Source organism: Metopolophium dirhodum, chromosome 5, assembly GCF_019925205.1.
Source record: "Metopolophium dirhodum isolate CAU chromosome 5, ASM1992520v1, whole genome shotgun sequence".
NCBI lineage: Eukaryota > Metazoa > Arthropoda > Insecta > Hemiptera > Aphididae > Metopolophium > Metopolophium dirhodum.
The window spans coordinates 34,725,506-34,740,544 of NC_083564.1; positions in this window are offsets into that span (position 1 = coordinate 34,725,506).

Sequence of the window (15,039 nt, forward strand, 5' to 3'; positions counted from 1 at the left end):
CGCGATAGTCGTACCTCATGACAATTTCGACGGCGGCACGAGTAAAACTACTGAACTTTCGTCCGATAAACAATAAAAAAATGTACTATAAGACACTATCGAAATGAACTTATTTCCGTTTCTATATAACATTTTACCGTCGTGACATTTGAAAAAAACACGACGAGCCTTTGTACGTTTTAATGCTGCACGTGCGCGTAAAGAGCTTTGGTATAATATAATTTTCCACAGTCATATTTTAAGCGTAATTTACCGTGAACTTAACCAGCTCACCGGTATCTTATGGTTTTTGTAGTAACATATATTAATACAAAACGCGAATGCCGAATATTATTATAATTGTAATGTTACATAAATAATATATAGTGCCTGAAGTGCGCAATAATTTGGAATATAAGAAAATATTATTATTTATGTACATAATATATTATAATATTATACCGATGTAATTATGAAAACGAGTAAGTGCCTAAAAAACAATCGCATATGTTCGTACAATATTGTGTTTTTGTATGGTTCCGACGAAAAAAGTTTTATTGACAATAATGAATGATTTACAATTATTTCAATTCCGGAAAATTGTAGATTATGATTGATTTTATTACCACGTATCGTAATTCGTAATCTATACAGATGCAGCGTGTTATAAGCTTGAATATAAAATCATAAACATAAAAAATTAAATTAAACAATTATTATGTAAAACTAAATCCATACATCAAATCCCTACTTTTTTCCAAACAAAATAATTTAAATTTGAAAATATGTTTAAATATTTTACAAAGTTATGTTATTTTACATCATATTTAATGACAATGATTTATAATAAAATATAGTATTATATAATATATATCATATGAATATCAATACACTTTCATAATATTACCTATATTGATATAGTGTACAATATTAATAGCTACAATTTTGTTATTATTTTAAAAATAATCCTTTATTGTTTATAACTTTAAAAATTTCATCTACGCACTAAAAATGTAAAAATACTTTAAGAAAAAAATTTAACTTTTAATGACCACCTGCCGATGGTTATTTTTAAAATAATATAAAATATAATGGCTGCTATATCTTAAACAATTGCGAAGCGATCAATTTATAATAATATAGGTATTATATAAAAATTACGTTATACCTAGGGTACCATATTATATTATTATTCTGATTGATAACGACGTTTATTGGAAGTGATTTGTTTTTATTTTTGATTAATTAATTGCTCATATTATATTGATATAACTATTGATTAGATACTGAAATAAATATAAATATACACACTAGAGCAGACAGCAGTGTAAAGCTGTATTAAAATTAAATTTATTGTTAACAAAAAAAAAAAAATCAAATATACCACACGATTGTATTTTAACCGTTTTAAATTATCGTAATAATATTCAAGGTGTATTGGTTATTGTATGTTTCATTCGAAAGTTATTGTGATTCAATAATAATATACCTACAGGTACATTCTTTGATGTATGGCTGGCGATTTAGCGATGGAAAAAATTACGATACCATCTAAATTGCCAACAGGATGATAAAAGCGTCCGTGAAAGGTGTTAAAATCAACACTTAATTAACTACTCGTGGTACTTAGGTTTTTTAACCCCATTTTTTTTTTCTGTTGTCCTTTTTTCCTACCCCAAGCGCTCTTCCGTGTTTGTGTATATACCTATATATGTATCATAACATATATATTTATTATACATACGCATACAATCATTCATGTGTGCCGTATACCTATACATATAATGTGCGTGAGTGTGTATATAAAAAAGATATATATATATTTCGTAATATATGAGTGTGGTTTTTTTTTGTACCCCCGCGTAAGGTCGGGCGGGTGTCGAATTAAATAGGGCAAACTTTTGCAACTCGCCCGTCGTCGTCGGCGACGTGGAGAGTCAAAGTTTTCGACACTTTTGTTCTCAAAACACACGCTCACGCACGCGCAAAAAAAAAAACAAAATAAAAAAATAAATTGTTCATTAAAAAAATAAAAAAAACATGAACAAAAAAAAGGAAGGAAAAACTATCGGAGTAGTAATTTGTTTTGTCAGGTGTAACGATGCCCGCCGACGGGATTTTGTCACTTTTAATTATTAAACTTTCACACCTATTTACACATAGTCGACGTAAAGCTCAAAACCGAGTGGAAAATTAAATAACACGTCCAAACGTATAAATTGTAAAATCCATTAGTGACGGTTCGTTGATCCAAAATTAATGGAACTTTAAATTCAAAACATAAATCGATTGACGAATGTCGTTTTCTTTATATATATATATATTATGCGCCTGCAGTATGTACTGTCGTCGTAAGTTATGATTGGTTTTCGAATGAAGAAATATTATGCAGATACACGACCCCATATTTTATTAGTATTATTAAACTACTTATATCTTTAATTAGGTCCATCAGCCTATCACTGCGAATTCAAAATTTCGAAGTCAAACCATACAAACAATTTTGTAATTTTTACTATTCCAACGTTCTAATACAATATTGTTCTCGAATACAATAGGTAGAACTGTTAGGAGGTACTAAGGTACTTATTGATCAACGAATCACGATAGTTTTAAAATTTTAAAATTACCACATCCCGAGTACCATATAAATAATAAATAAATATATTATGTTTAGTTATAGACATTAATTCTTTTTTTACGATATCGCCTCATAGGAAAATATAAGTAAGACAGTATTTATCTATTACGAATTACGATGTTCGGTAAAAAAAATAACAATATACATATATAAATATACATTTATACACACATAAAACCAAACATAAAACCTAAAACGTTATCTATATTCTATACATATTCTATATATATTTGTATGTACAAAGATAATATCTTTATTATATAGACCTAATATACTATTTAGTATATTTAAGATAACATTTGTATGTCCAAAAAGTCGAATTACAAGAGAAATATAGCTTATATATTATCAGCATTATATATATAAAGTACAATGAATAGAAAGGAAAAATAAGAAAATACGAATAAACAATAAACATATTAAAATCAGAAGAATAGCCAGAAAGACTGTACGATGAGAAAACACTTCTCACTGACAATACTGCAATAGCCTCAATGTAAACAGATAAAAAGAGAATTCGACAAACAGATAGTAAGTTGTAGAAATGCAAGATAATAGAAAATTGATTTTGATTAGTATACAAAAGCTTTCAGTCCTGTATCGCGTTCATCAAAAGTAGGCAATATTAAATATTTATTAGAACAATATTATGCGGGGAAAAATATTTTGCAGTGATTAAACGTAGAGTATAGGTAGTCCCGTTGTTATACTTATTATTTAGTCGTTATGAGAGTCGTATTCTCATAGATTATAATATATCAAGGTGTCGTGGTCGGAGGGTCAATATGAAAACCAGTTTCCAACCCCGCTTGCATGATAATTCATCTTCTATATTTGCGTTCAATGCATAAGTTTTTTTTTTTATTTTTCAATTTTTAAATAATGTTGAATGTATTTAAAGATAAAATTCTTAATAACGGTAAATATTATACATCTTAAACTATGAAAACTTTGGTCATTATTTTAGTTTGAATTAAATATAAGGTTAGTATGAGGTACATAATATAACATAATATACCTACATTATGTCATTACTAACGAATTAATTTGAGGTGGTTTCGTTCGTTTGTCAAAACTTTACAGTCATATTATTTACAAATTCAAATTATCAAATTATATTTACAAAGTAAAGGATAACATTATTATAAATTATAATATTATGCGTATAGTTTACTGAATCACTTTGATCCGAAACTGATACGATTTTACATTTTGTTCGAGTAATGTCATTAAAAACCATTATGAATATATAGGTCACTATATCGAAAATACAAAGCAAACGATTATTTAGTCTATAATAGACCCATGGTTTTACTCGCTACAATATATCATAAAGAGACCATTTAATTCAATATATTTTACAAAATAGTTAAAATTCAAAAGTGATTTTGAAAAATAATCGGAGATACTAATGCCATCAAACATTAATAGGAACTTTAAATTTGTTATACGATTTTGTGATATTACAACGCTAGGCACTGCGGGGTGGACCTAAAAATTCATAAAATAAAAAATGGACGTAAGTGTAAATAACGAAACTCCGGGTAATTTCTTAAATTTACATTTAAATCGGAAAATCATGTAATACCAGTCATGTTTACCTCCTGCTAAAGTGCTAACTACCTTTAATGGTAAACCTTCAACAATTTTTTTTAAATATCTGACTGCAAACGTTAACTTTAAACGTTGCTAAATAATTCGTATAATATACAATGAATAAAAAACGTTAGGACGTGAGAAAAAGAAGGAGATTTCCGGCACGGAAGGGTCGGGGTGCACGAATGGGGAGGAGGGTTAGAGGTGCTGATTCATTGGCCCCGTGGCCAACGGATAATAAATAATAATATATAATACTTAAAGACTGAGTATTTTTGATGTTCGCCGCGACACGCGACACGTATATTGTATATTATATATTATATATACATATACGGTATACATATTAAGTAATATATAGCTATAAGATGAAAAAGGATTAAATCCACGCTGGCGCCGACGATATATATATATTATACATAGGTACCTGACCGGATGTGTCGGATTGGTGTTGGCGTTTTAATTAAACCGGGATAAAAACCGCTCGCCTTGAGGCGTATAAATATATATGTAATATAATATATTGTAGTGTGCGCGCGCCGTGTACCTACTGCGAAATACTGATATATTATCATAATATATAAATCGGCCATTCTTGGGGCCGATTGATCGTAGGCCTATATATTATAGGCGCAGCTCGTGAAAGATCCTGCAGCAGATACTTTCGTCGAGTCAGCGGGTGCGCCGATTTCGGAAGGAGTGGGTGCGCGAGGGGCGTGGAGCCGAGACGCAAAGGCTTTTTTGCCGCGGAGGTTCATGAATTTAAAGGCTTTGTCGGTGCGCGAGGGAAGAAGTGATGGATGACCGTATATGTATTTAAGGTCGGGTGGAATCGGTCCGTCCGTCCACCCGCACGCACAAGCGCTTGCCGACACGTCGCGTACATATTATAACGCGCGACGGTCCGACGTTAGCGGGCCTTTTTCGGGTCCTGCAGCAGAGTATACTAATGAAATTCTCCTGGGGAATCCCCGCCGACCCACCGGCCCGGGCGCTGCAGCCGAGGGACGCCGAGGGACGCGGGAAAACGGCCAAAGGACCTTGCAGCAGGCGCGCGCGCGTGGAAGGGTTAAAACTCTTAAATTGCTTTCCTTTCATTTTCCAGCCGCCGGCCGCGGGGCAGCTGAAACTGCCGCCGCCGCTGTATATACTGTAGGTACTGGCCGAGAGCGAACGGGCGTCAACAAAATGAGAGAACTCGTCAACTTAACTGCGCGGCGCCCTTTTCCCGCTCCGCCACGTCGACCTTTCTCCCAGACCCGACGTCAGATTAATGAGGTTCGCTATATCTGCGCGTCTCCGCACTGCTGCACGTAAACGCGCGTACGTTTTCTCTCCCGGTGCGTGTCTCTCCGCAGTCCGTCCTTCGTCCAAATTAATTTTGTATTATATATCTTTTCTCCGTCACCGCGCGTTTACAAACATATGTAATATACATATTTATAATATATAGGTACCTAAGTTATTTATACAACGCAGTAGTGTATATTATTATCTGTTTTATTCCGCTAATCATTATATTTATTCGGTTCACGTCATACGATGCTTCGATCAGCACTCTATCGTCTATAATAGAACTTTAATCAAAAATTAGGTACTGAGGTATGGAACGCATGCGCAGAATAACGTACGGATGACCATTAAAGCTGATGCTAAATGTGCAAAAACTACAAAAATAATCCTATAACGTTACCCTCTGGTTATACAGAAAAAATATGACGATAATAAATGAATATATTATAAGCTTTAGTAATAGTTTATGTTATGATTATAACAGAACTGAAGACGTGATGACAATCAACCTAACCTGGTCAGGTGATTTTGATTCTTCGAATTTAAAAAATATGAAATTCCGATTGCGGTTCTCAGACGAATAAAGTATTTTATATTCACCCTGATAATAAATATAAATAGGTATATTTTGATATCTTCTCCCCCAGTTAAAAGTTTTGGATCTGTGGATGTATATTATATATTATCATTATTACTTTAGTAATAATTTATTATTGTTGTCAAGTGGATATCAATCTAATACCTAACTAAATTATTTGGAAAATTATATAACAAAAAAACCGAGAGAAAAATGATTGATGCGCATTTTTTGGACATAATATATATTATAATATATACTATATGGACGTTGTATGGGTAAAAGAGAATTAGTCAATAGTTATCCGCTGTATTTTGATTATTAAGCTACCTATACCCAACCTAAATAGTTTATGATAGCAAAATATTTGCTTTTTTAATTTGTCTCATTATAATAGGTTAGTCATAAAAAACTAAAAAGCCATCAATCATCATAGTCTATATACAGAAATGAGACATTTGTTCGTTTCCTAATCTATTATATACGACTGTCTATATAATATTAGATAACTATCTACCTAATATATATGAACAAGTAGGTAATGAAATAAATTAACAGCCAAAAACGTTTTCAACGCTCAAACGCATCTTTTAATCGTGAAATATGTTTTTATTGACTCGATTCATGTTTATATAATATATTATATACATACTACAGAAATCGATTATGGAATCGTACATCAATACATCAAACGCATACAAAAATTGTTGCAAAGTTGTTATTATTTTAACTCACTAAAATTGTGTGTATTTTTGATTTCTAAATAAAAAGTACCATATTATATTATTGCACACGTGCCATTCCGATTATTTTTTTTCATTCGAACGTACACTGTTTATGATATAATACCTATGGTTATTCGCATCTCTCATTACAATACCATATAATAGTGTATAAACTATAACTGTATAGTACCTACTCGGCTGTACCGAGTTGGGTTTTAAATTTTCGAATTTATAATGAGCGTCGAGATAAATAAACAATATTATCAAAAGTTTAGTGGATTTCATGAATAATACTATATAATACCTTTGTTATCGGAATACAATCCCCCGTGAACACCGAATAGTCAACAAAACGACTGCAGTTCTACATAGTTTATCGTCGACTAAAATAATAATAATATAATATTGTCTAGTGCCGATAATGGTCCTAGATAACGCGCGTTCTATTCTCATCTCCGTGACTAAATAAATACGAAAGAAATAGATTTAAAATTGTTTTAAAGTCATTATACATAATATTGATAAATATAATTAATTAATAAATGTTTTAATCATTCATAATATTATGTATTGCAACAGTTAATGAAGTAGATTGGCTGAACGAGCCAACGAAAATAGGTATATTTGATATTATTAGTAAGAATACCAAATGTATAAAATTAGGTAGAACATTTTATAATATTATATAATATAATAAATAATAAATACTAAAAATGTATATTCCCAAATAGTTTTAATTTAATACATTGAAGATTGTTTAAAAAACTATACTATTATACTTATACAGGTAAATAAATAACATTTTTAGGTGAAAAAACAATTTATAATAAATGAAAAATATTTGTTGCAAATTGTTCGAACCTCAAAAACGGACCATTGCTTTTTCCTATTGAACAATATAGATGTATACAATAATAATTTGATGGTTCACTGAATTTTATATATTTATACTTCGTGTTAAGAATATTTGAAATAGTTTTCTTATAGAAAAAAAAGAAATACTTAAAATTAATATTATTTAATAATTTTGTTAAGACATTGCAATATTTGGGTTTAATAATTATTTGATAAACAATAAGTATTAAATAACTCCCCACTTCCACAGCGAGCCTGCTTAGAAAGTGAATAATAGTATATTCGATATTTCATAAGGATCAACCAGTACAATACCTAATGATATTGAACTATAACTACCTATAAAAATTATATTTTTGAACGAATAAAAAAATAGAAGATAGTATTATTATGTTTAATATGAATTAATTCACAGGCCGCCAAACTAAATCGAGTATATAACTGTTTTAATCTCGGTGGGGGAGCATAATTTTAATATACAATATTATATCGTTTTCCAGGAACAAGACTGCAAGGGTGCGTTATCCGTTTATTATACCGCGCGCGGTGGCTGTAACATAATTTATATTTTATAATATATAAGGTCGTATATCGACGCGTTACATTGGAAATAATCTTAGGAACTTATCTTGGACCTAATGCGTCGCATGTGCTGTTGTACACGTATACATACGCGAGGTAGGGGTGAGCGATCGATATCATTGCCGAGCACAAAAGGACCCCGAGGGTTTTATCGCGTTCTAAAAGGGGTGGTGGCGGCGGCGGTGGCGTCCGGTGTGATGGCGAAGTTGGTCGTGTCCGAAAAAGGAACAACAAAATCCTTCGGCCCCCTTCTTCCTCGTCCGCCGTCCGCAAATGTCCTCCTCCTTTCGTACGTGGCCCATACCAAGAGGGAAGCCATTTTCCTAATCTGTTTCGCTTCACTCTCAGGACTTTCAACCCCTCACCCCCCACCCGTCACCACCACTAACACTACAATAACGTGCCAGACGCACGCACACATGCACGCACGTTTGTCCTCGCGTGTACGTGTGCTGCGAAGTCTGTGTACACGTATTAGTATATTATACATATATATTATATTATACACATATGTATACCTACATATATAATATATACCTACAGTGTGAGAATATGTGTTTACGTGCAGTGCGGTATGGTAAAGTTAGGTATATACCAAACTATTATTCCATATATGTGCAGTATACCCTTCACTTGTTTACCCACCAACAGCGGCGTTTCACGGCGGCGCGCGAAACTCTAAAACTTTTTGATTAATTTCCGCGTGGTAAACGTGTCGGAATTTCGTTTCAGTGCATTTCGAGAACATAATATTATATAATTAACAACGAATATAATTATTACTGTCTTGATAAATATTTTTTCGACTCATTAAAACGAAAATGATAATGATGAAAAACAGTGGCGGATTTAGGAGGGGGGGGGGGGGTAACTGAAGCATCCACCGTTCCACGTTGAACTTTTTTTTTATTATAAATGACTTAAATTTTAGATATTACTTAGAACTAAAAATATTAACTGTAAACTACTATACCTAGTACCTAAAAGTATACCGAAAAATAGGTTAAATTTGTTTTTACGCCGAAATTGAGTTGTTCATGATAAGTATAAGGTAGGTATATCTAAGGAGCTTTATTATTAACATAGCACCCACCATAAAAAAATCCTAAATCCACTACTGATAAAAACATATTTAAATGAAACAATCATTTTTAGGATTAATAATAATATGTCTAATACCCACCTCTCAAATATTATATTTAAATATAATATATAATATTTTATTTCAAACAGCCTATTCATGTCATGTAAATTAATATTATTTATACAAACGATTGTATGACCAATTTAACACGAATAAATATTTTTCACAAACGCGTATTTCATCATTTTCACTAGCGTAGTTTATAAATATGGCAACTTTAAAATATGACGTTTCGTCGAACTTATAGTTTATTCGTTTTAATCTAGTCCACATATATTATACATTATTATAAAGTTACATTATAATATTATATAGGTAAATGTACTAGTATACTATACTGATAATAATGATAATAATAATACCTACCCAAAGAATTTCGAACAAATCGTGTAAAATGTAAACCTACTATATGCAACTATTTTGATGAAGGTATAAAAAAAAATAGAAAATTTATTATACCGTTTTTTTTTAGCGTGTTTGTACGACCTAAACGAAGATGTTTACACGCGTTTTAATATAATACGTATACCTAGGTACAAGATTATTGTTACCCGTGCGTATATATAGCGATATGTATCCAAAAATGGTATATAATTAAAGCAACAAATGCAAATGGAAAAAAAAACTTTCGCTTGAAAAAACCAACAAGTTTTCATTAATCCCGTGTTGGTCGTTCATGTCTGACTCTGTAAACGACCCCGACCGGGGATTACGCCGTAGACGGCGCCGGACAATAAATACGTACACAGTAATAATAATGATAAAAAAAAAAAAACAATAAAACGCTTTTATATTTTATTTAAAAAAATAATAAATTTTCATACTTCTTAATATAATATATTACTTACTGTATTATAGGTATTAACATGTAACTTGATTTTATTACTTTCACGCGTATTGATGTATGTTTCGATTTTTTGTTTATCGTTTCATAAAAATCTCATCGTCAAATTGTTATTATATAGAGTCAGTAAAAATAATATATAATATACCTACGATCAATAATAATTATAATAATATATTATATCGTTAACGTTTTCTTCTCGATTTAAATACACGCAGTATAACCAACCTATATGTATATGCCGTTTATAAGTTTTAAGGCTATTGAGAAGAAACTTTGGAATATTGGAAATTTATTATATTTGAAATGTTTATGTGTATACATTAATAAACGTTGCTAAAATCATTTAAATTTCTAAAATATTACAAATGCTCCTTAAAATGTCTCTCTAAAAATATTAATTTACTAGTGGATACCGCTAAAAGAGAAAGATTGTTTCAAGTATTACTGCGATCTGATTTATATGTTATTAAAAAATTTGTATTCATTTTATTTATTTTTTACTAGATTATGTAGGAAAAATATTTAACATTTACAACTTAATACGTACATATACATTTGAAAAGAATAACTTCGTTGTTTGAACATTTTTTAAAATTAAAAAACAAAAAAAATATTTTTCTTCATCTAGAAAAGATGCTAATAAATTCATACATACATTCTATGCAGTAATCGAAAATTGCAGGAAATAACCTTCCACTTATTGGTCTGAGACCACAACAAATATAGGGAGCACCAATACAGCCTTAAAGCGCGTTTTCTTGGCGTGGCGGACAGTGTAACAGCACGGCCACCGTCATTCTGAGTCTAGACACCGATCATGTCAAGACTAATTGCTGCGAAAATACACTTAATAGGTACCTTTAAAGGAAGGTAATATAATAAAGGTTTATAGTATAATATATTATAATGGAATGCACTAATGCCATTATATTTGCGAACAAGAACGTATTATTACATGTTTGTATACTATGCGTGCTGAGTTCAAATAGCCACTATAATGTTACTACCTATTTTAATAAAATATTCGTCTCTCAGCCAATCTCTCTCACTCTCTCTCTCTCCCTCTCTCTCTCTCTCTTTCTCTCTCTCTCTCTCTCTCTCTCTCTCTCTACGATGCATATATATTTTTAAGTGATGCTGCACCACATCGTCTATTATTACATTTACATATATAGGTTCAAAAGTTACGCATATTATTATTATTATTATTATTTATTATCATGTAATAGGTGAGCGGAATAGGCGGTCCGAAAAACAGTTTCAACGATTTCAAACTTTCAGAGGACCAATGGAAATATTACTGAAATCGACGTATTCTGCACCACCTGTTTGTGTGAAGGCTGTATTTCTGTTTTATATAGGCGTCCAAATAGAAATAAGCAGATTATTCGCCACAATACGTATGCAAATGTTTAAGTCTGCACCTACCAGCAAATGAACACGTAAGCTTGCATTTTAATCCGCATTACGTGTATTTTACATATTATAATGTATTGGCATTGTTGTCGCGATTGGAACAGCAGTACATTTTTTCCATGTTGTTTATAATTGTTTGTGATTTACTCACGATTACGTGAGTGATTTTCATTTTCAGGATGAAGTTTTTTTTTTTCATTATTATTTAAAGAAAACTCATAACTCCACATTTTTGTTCTAATATAGGCCTAACACGCACAACTAACACAATTAATATAGAAAATAGCTTTAGAAAATCACCGCAATATCGAATGAAGTAATAATATCAGAAATAATAATATGGTGTTCAACGAAATTATATTAATGTGTTGATGCTTAAATAGTAAAAACTGGCAAGTTATTTAAATGTTTAAAACGTATACGACAACACGCGGTTGAAGAATATTTTGTTCACGTACGACACAACAATGTAATAATTGATAACATTTTAATTAAATATATACATTATAGTATAAAATATATTACTACCTAGTAAATCAATAATATTAGAAAATGAACTTCTATATCATTATAATTTTGGAACAAGATATCTCACAAACTAGATAATATAAGATTCAGGAAATCGTGAACGACAGATATCAGACAATTTTTAAAAATGTTTACAACGTTGATTTTATATTGAATATTAATATGTAGAAGAAACTATCTGAAGCTAACAGTCAACAGAAACTTTCTGTACACATTATACAATAATATACAATGTTAAATAATCAAATTAATGTCAGTAGGTATAATATTACTGTTATACAGTAGGTATAATATTATGGTAACGAAAACGAGTTGGCTTATATAATATAATGTATAATGCGTATTATTATTATATTATATATATCTACTCCTTTCAGTAAGTTGTCTTATATCTTCAAGATATGTATCCCGACGTTTCTTTTTACTCAATTTTATAATATTATTATTATTCCTTTCGAAATCCGCTACACTGCGATAAGTATAATAACTAAAATATTTATAGTTTATAAGAGACCATTTTTTTCGCCCTAAGGTTTTTATATAATTAATTGGTGCGGTACATATTTTAATACAAGCGATAAAATGTTATCGTTGAAACGTATACTTATAAGAGTTATTATGTGTTACTTGGTGCGTTATCCGATGGGATTTGGACCTTAAAATTACGTTTTTCACGTCCACGGACTGGTACAACACACGACATACTCAAAATACAGTATATGTGCGCATTACCGGCGGCTATACGTAGGTATGCGTATAAACCCGAGTGTTGTAATGTTGTAGTAGGTATTTATATTATGATAAAACAAAATAAGCGCACTTACGGATATATACCTACCTACAATAATATTATAATATAATATATACTGCATATGGCGCTGCAGCGCGTGTCACTCGAATGTACACGGCAATTATTATGCGCGACAGCGTGGCGGAAAAATGGGCAAGGTTCGGGCCGCGTTTTGTATAAATAACGTGTTTTCCGCTAAGTCCCCGGGCAGGTCGTTTTCACGGGTCCAAGATAAATAATTAACAATGCTTTTTCAAGCTGAAAAACAAGGGATTTCACTTAATCCTCGCAAAAAGCCGGGGCCGGCGGCGACTGCCAACAAAAAGGGTCGACAAAAAGACGGTAAATTTTCTTTACCACGGCCTGCGATGCGAGCGTCGGACGAGGGGTAGGTCCACATGCGAGGGGTAAAGCGCAACGACAACGGTGGGCGCAAGATTAAGCCCGGGGCCGACGCGCGTATAACGATGGGAGGGCGGTTTTTTGTTGAATAATATTCGCTAATTTGGGTCCGAAGAAAAAGGGTAAACTTTAATGAGATCTCCGCGGGGCCTTGTGTTTGCGTATTATATATCCCTTTTGCTCGTACAGCGGCAACGGCAGCGCTTACTGCTATACTGCTACTACAACTACTTTATACTACAAAGTTTATATATACATACTATAACACTATATACACACACAAGAACACGACTATATATATATATTTATACTATACATTTCGTGATGGCGGGCGTATAGCGTTGGCGAGGGGAGGGGTGGTCGGGCGAGGACTATCTAATTTCCTTCTCTTTGTTTTTCATGTCGGCCGAGGCCGTTGGCTGGACGACGATTGCGCAGAGGGTGTGCGGTGAAAGTGGGGGACGAAGGACCGAAGGGACATTGTTCTAGCAATTTATATATACCAGTCACCCGCACACACGCACACAAGTGCGGGCGTGTATATATATGCAAATGTAACGCGCAGCTCGTTATTTTCTTGGGTTGACGCGATTACGGACGGGAAATTCGCATCGCACAGCGCGGAGGAGGGTCGTATACTATACTATAACCTACTATATATACCGTACTACTATATAAGCGAAAGGGGTTTTAGCGGAGAAGGGTTTCCCGGTTTTGGTCGCGCACATGCGCCTTGCCACTCCTCCGGTGCGGGTAAAACACGCACACTCGCACACACACTCAAACACACACACATACACATATACTTACATATACACACACGTGCACATACGCACCACCGCAGGGGCATACAAGGTTCCTTTTCAGACCGGAAGCGCGTGCGGTAGCCCGGAAGACGCGCGCGCGGGACAATATCGGCGGTGGCGTCCCGCGATGGATCCGGTTCATCGTGCGGCGTATATTCATATAATATATTATATACAAGTAGTAAGGTGTTATTTCTACCCCAATAATAATATTATGTAATACTAATAATAACGGTTTAATAATAATATTATACACGTCCCGCAAAAGAAGAGGTTCGTATTTTTTTCCCCTACCTGTTGCGCTGACGTGCTGATACTCCGCTTACCATATACCGTGGTAGAGTGTGTACAGGTACGATATTATAATAATAATTCGTACATCTCTTGCAAATATTTCCCACCGTTGACGTCCGCTTCACCTATATAAGCTGACATGAAAACATAATACATTTTTAGTTATTTTGACGTAAGAAACATACGATTATTTATCAGTAAAATAAATCGAGCATTATAAATATTTTTTAATTTTAAATATATTTCAATGGTTATTAATTGACTTAAATAAAATAATTGTATTATGATCTTATTTTAACCGTACAAATGATTGTTCTTTATCACATATTTAAATTTCAATATGGGAATAATTAATCGACTGTTTACAATATACATAGTTAAAATAACTGCGACAGGTAGGTACTAATAATTATAATATTATAACATGTTAGCGGCGAGGTATAAAAAATGTAGTTCACATAACCGTTGTATAATTTATTTTATTGACGGAGCGACGCACGTCTTCTGAATATAATATAGGATCAACGGTAGAAAAAAATCGACTGACACTGCAGAGTGTGCAAT